Raw genomic sequence first — 6000 nt, forward strand, 5'->3', positions numbered from 1 at the left:
TAATTATCATTGAAGGTTGACAAAATTGTAACGCCACTTTTGAGAAAATAGCCCTTGAATCTTTTGGTACACCTACTGGAGAGCTCTTCAGTTTTCTGCATGTTTTCTTATTTTGTATAATGTTACATTTTTTTATTAAAACACTCAGTCCCTGAACTTGCTTCCAGACTCTCAGCGCACTCATTACAATCAGGCTGTTGATTGTGGCCTGCGTAATGGTTTCCCACACCTCAATCAATGGCTGTGCAATATTGTTCGATATTGGCGGAATCAAGAAAACGCTGCCATACAGGTCGATATAGAGCATCCCAGACATACTCAATGGATGACATGTCTTGTGAGTGGCAGGCCATGGAAGAACTGGGACATTTTCAGCTTCCAGGAATTGTGTACAAATCCTTGCGACATGGGGCTCAACTTTACATGTTGGGTTTATATTTTTGATCTGTGTAGATACAGTGGCCCTACATTTCAAACAGCTGTAGGCTAACTACGTTTTCACTCAGCAGTTGTGCAAGCTTTTCACTTCAGATTTAATAGTTGTAGTTAATAAACATGCATCCTCTCGCATTGTGGTCCCTCTAAAAACCACAGTTCCTCCACAAAGAGCAACATTGCCATACTCAGAAAAGGCCTTCAAAATATGACTGGGCTTGTACATTATGGGTCGTTCTGGCACCACATCAAAACAATGTATGCAATGTCAACGTTAAGGGTAATTATGGCCTTTTAATTGATGTGTGTTGACTTTGTGCCTTCATGCTGTGTCGAATTGAGACATTGCTGTTTTTTCACAGTCTGCTGAGCCAAGCTGCAGTCTCTCATGAATCAACAAAAATGACCCTTAAAAGCTTGGACTGTTTTTTAACTCTGCTGTTGATCTCAGAGGGAAATGTACAACTGTCCCATGATCTTCCTCAAGTTTGGCCTTACCTGAGACCTTGTGTTCGTGCTGTAGTTCAAAGACATAGACCCATTACAACATTTTAATGTGGCATGAACACATTTGTCAAACAAATCACTTCAAAAAGTAGGCTACCTCTGTATGTTCGTCCACTCCCAAATACTTGGATGTACATATACACACGGACCATTTGATGAATGAAAATAGCCTGTTCTGTTTACAAAACACCAAACACGGTGCTTTATGACATTTATGACATCAATGCGCCTTGCTGACAAACATTTTTTGTAGCCTGATAAGTCAGGACACCTGAAATGGGGCTGAACACATTCCTGGAAAAATGGGATGGTCTCCCTAACACACATGGTCTACTTCTTCTGGCCACGGAAGGCACGGAGAACACCAATATCCGCACGCACCTGAAAAACAAGACAAATAGCGCTCGAAACAGCTGACTGACAAAAGCAAACAATGGTAAATCAACTGATAAATCTATAACGCATTGGAATAAAGGCTATTTTTGATCAAGAATTCATGGCAAAAAAAATGGAAGTATAAAGGAAAATATATGCATTTAAAAGGAGCTCAGCTGAGGCCAAAATGAAGCACTACTGAGTGAACAGGGAGACAGTTTGAGCAGCCACATAGAAAGAAATGGTTTAAACAATGACAGAGAGGTGAGGGTGTTTGTTTCATTTGGAAGCTTTTATTTTAAAATGTACCCCTGTAAAACCATTTACCACTGCATTTTAAACAATGAGATTGGTTAAATTAGTATTATTCAGAGACCACCCCCCCCATGTAGGGGAGCTAATGTCTCATTGAGGGGAGCTGAGCCCCTTGGCTCCTCCATAATTCACACCCTGCTTTTAGGGCTCTTCTGAGCCTTGAGGCCCCAACTGGAGCAGAGGGACGAGGCTCAGTATGGCCTCTACAGATGGATTCTCCCGGGATACATAAACAGCTCTCAACTCTCTGCTCAAAAACCAAGTTCAATGCCACATTCTGAAAACCTGGCTTCCCCCATCTCCCTCTTAAAAACAAAAACAGATGAACTCAGAAATAATTTGATATATTCCTCCCTCAACCTCTCCAGAGCAGTTCGGAGGAGAGAAGGATAAGCTCTCAGGAGAAAGAAAGATAAGCAGAAAGACATTTTGTTTTGGATTCATGGAGTGAGATAGAGAGAAATGCAGAGACACGGATTGTGAGAGAAACAAATAGAGAGAGAACATTTTGTAAGAAAAAGTGATAGACTCGCTCCGGTCAAATGATGAGTTGTTTATGGTGGTAAAACTCTAATGTGTTCATTAGCACAGTTTTCCTTGCTGTGGAGAGACCACCAATGTGAATTTTAAGCGCTCCCATGCACAGCAGTAAAATGATCATCAATTAATTTCTGTGGATTGTGGTTTGTTCCTTGTCAGTTTCTATACTTTAGAAAGACATGTCTCGTTGTTTCCATAATCACTAACTGATAAAATGCCCATGAGTCAGAGAAGCCTTGGGGGGACCAACCCAAGTTTAATCGAATGTATTGTTAAAAAAAAATGTATTTAACCTTTATTTAACTAGGCAAGTCAGTTAAGAACAAATTCATATATACAATTACGGCGTACCCTGGCCAAACCCGGACGACGCTGGGCCAATTGTGCGCCACCCTATGGGACTCCCAATAGGAGTACGTTGTGATACAGCCTGGAAAATATGCCACTCCAATATCAAATTAGAATTTGTATGTTTATTGAACAAAAAATAGTTATTGAATGAACACAAATCACAGATACTGAATAGTTAATGTACACTGTAATTGTATAGCCAAAGACAAACATATCAGTCCACATAAAACCCACTAGTCAACTGACCGAAGACGGCATTGAGCTGGAAAATCCCACTAATGTGTTTGCATCATATAAGAGAATATAACATGATAGACAGCTCTAATGTGTAACATAAGGAGGGGCAGCACGTTATGTCACCCAATTCTTTGGACACTATTTTGAAGCCCAGGTGGGAATATCACAAACCCTCCCTTGCTACTGTTCATTTTCTGAAATCCACCAAATCTCATAACTAAATGGCAAAAATGCATCTGGACAGGCTTGTGATATCTGGACAGCTGTGCTTCCACATGAATATTGTTCACTGCGGTAGGATTCAGTTCCATTTGTACCTTTGCCTCTATAAACCAGTAGATTAGGAGTTTCATTTATAGGGAATTGGAGTGTGCCAAAAAGTGCTTAAGAAGCTCACTTCTCATCTTGTCATTTATTGGGACTAGGGGTGTGCCAAAAAGTGCTTAAGAAGCTCACTTCTCATCTTGTCATTTATTGGGACTAGGAGTGTGCCAAAAAGTGCTTAAGAAGCTCACTTCTCATCTTGATGGCTGGATGAGGGTGGTGTGAGCTGGAATGGGAATTGTTCTAGAGAACCAAAGGGGCCATTCAGCCGTTGTCCTCTTGCTCATTTGAGCACCGAGGCCTCCCACTCCTCTTTCTATTCTGGTTAAAACCAGTTTGTGCTGTTCTGTGAAAGGAGTAGTACACAGAGTTGTACGAGATCTTTTGTTTCTTGGCAATTTTTCGAATGGAATAGCCATCATTCCTCAGATCAAGAATAGACTGACGAGTTTCAGAAGAAAGGGCTTTGTTTCTGGCAATTTTGAGCCTGTAATCGAACCCATAAATGGTGATGCTCCAGACACTCAACTAGTCTAAAGAAGGCCAGTTGTATTGCTTATTTAATCAGGACAACAGTTTTCAGCTGTGCTAACATAATTGCAAAATGATCAATTAGACAAAATGAGGGAAAAAAATCCAGAAAATCACATTGTAGGATTTTTAATGAATTTATTTGCAAATGATGGTGGAAAATAAGTATTTGGTCAATAACAAAAGTTTATCTCAATACTTTCTTTTATAACCTTTGTTGGCGATGACAGAGGTCAAACGTTTTCTATAAGTCTTCACAAGGTTTTCACACACTGTTGCTGGTATTTTGGCCCATTCCTACATGCAGATCTCCTCTAGAGCAGTGATGTTTTGGGGCTGTTGCTGGGCAACACGGACTTTCAACTCCCTCCAAAGATTTTTTATGAGGTTGAGATCTGGAGACTGGCTAGGCCACTCCAGGACCTTGAAATGCCTCTTACGAAGCCACTCCTTCGTTGCCCGTGCGGTGTGTTTGTGATCATTGTCATGCTGAAAGACCCAGCCACGTTTGATCTTCAATGCCCTTGCTGATGGAAGGAGGTTTTCACTCAAAATCTCACGATACATGGCCCCATTCATTCTTTCCTTTACACGGATCAGTCGTCCTGGTCCCTTTGCAGAAAAACAGCCCCAAAGCATGATGTTTCCACCCCCATGCTTCACAGTAGGTATGGTGTTCTTTGGATGCAACTCAGCATTCTTTGTCCTCCAAACACGACGAGTTGAGTTTTTACCAAAAAGTTATATTCTGGTTTCATCTGACCATATGACTTTCTCCCAATCTTCTTCTGGATCATCCAAATGCTCTCAAGCAAACTTCAGACAAGCCTGGACATGTACTGGCTTAAGCAGGGGGACACGTCTGGCACTGCAGGATTTGAGTCCCTGGCAGCGTAGTGTTTTACTGATGGTAGGCTTTGTTACTTTGGTCCCAGCTCTCTGCAGGTCATTCACTAGGTCCCCCCGTGTGGTTCTGGGATTTTTGCTCACTGTTCTTGTGATCATTTTGACCCCACGGGGTGAGCTCTTGCATGGTGCCCCAGATCGAGGGAGATTATCAGTGGTCTTGTATGTCTTCCATTTCCTAATAATTGCTCCCACAGTTGATTTCTTCAAACCACGCTGCTTACCTATTGCAGATTCAGTCTTCCCAGCCTGGTGCAGGTCTACAATTTTGTTTCTGGTGTCCTTTGACAGCTCTTTGGTCTTGGCCATAGTGGAGTTTGGAGTGTGACTGTTTGAGGTTGTGGACAGGTGTCTTTTATACTGATGACAAGTTCAAACAGGTGCCATTAATACAGGTAAGGAGTGGAGGACAGAGGAGACTCTTAAATAAGAAGTTACAGGTCTGTGAGAGCCAGAAATCTTGCTTGTTTGTAGGTGACCAAATACTTATTTTCCTCCATAATTTGCAAATAAATTCATAAAAAATCCTACAATGTGATTTTCTGGAATTTTTTTTCTCATTTTGTCTGTCATAGTTGAAGTGTACCTATGATGAAAATTACAGGCCTCTCTCATCTTTTTAAGTGGGAGAACTTGCACAATTGGTGGCTGACTAAATACTTTTTTGCCCCACTGTATGGCCATAAGCACGTGATAAGTTCCCGCTAAGATGTCCTGACAGGATGCCCAAATATGGGCATGCACACGTCATCCAGACATAGGGTCATAAATCAAACGTTTGACGTGTGCCGTCCACTTTATCCTCTCTTATTTAGTTCAAAGCCCTTCAGATATCCAACGGTTGTAAATTGGACTGAAGGAAAACCAAAGCTAGTCCATCATATGCGTGAGACGTCTCTAAGCAAATAAAAATGATGTCAGTAAGAGCTCTTAATCTCCAAAATGTATCTTAGATTGGGGGAGTAAATGCTACAGAGCTTAGTGTCGGTGAAACTGACTGGTTCGCTCTTTTTGATGGCATCCTCTCATCTCTATGATCCCCCCCAAAATAAAGGAATGTTTAAAAGACAATGGTTAAATGGGAAGCAGACATCCAAGTAAAAAAATAGAAGGCTGGGAAAAAATGCTGCTCGGGCCCAAGAGGACGAATAAGCTTGAAATGTGCTGTACACATGGGGAGCACAGGCACAGCTGCAATCCATCTCTTAGTGAACCATTTCCTTTGATTCCCCTCATTTTTAAAGCGATTAAACATTGACATTCTGGAAAGACACCACCAGGCCCTCCAGATGATCCGTGGCATTGGACAGACGAGTGACGTGGCTAATGGATCTCACACCCAGACCCAACACAAGAGCACTTACGGTAAATGCCATGCGTTTAGAGGGGTTGCAATGAGGGCAAGTCCAAATTACACTATGGGCTCTATTTTAATATACCTAACGCAACTGTAAATCTAAGAGCAGGAGGCAGCGTTAT

The sequence above is a fragment of the Oncorhynchus mykiss genome, chromosome 3, assembly GCF_013265735.2.
Source record: "Oncorhynchus mykiss isolate Arlee chromosome 3, USDA_OmykA_1.1, whole genome shotgun sequence".
In the NCBI taxonomy this organism is placed as follows: Eukaryota; Metazoa; Chordata; class Actinopteri; order Salmoniformes; family Salmonidae; genus Oncorhynchus; species Oncorhynchus mykiss.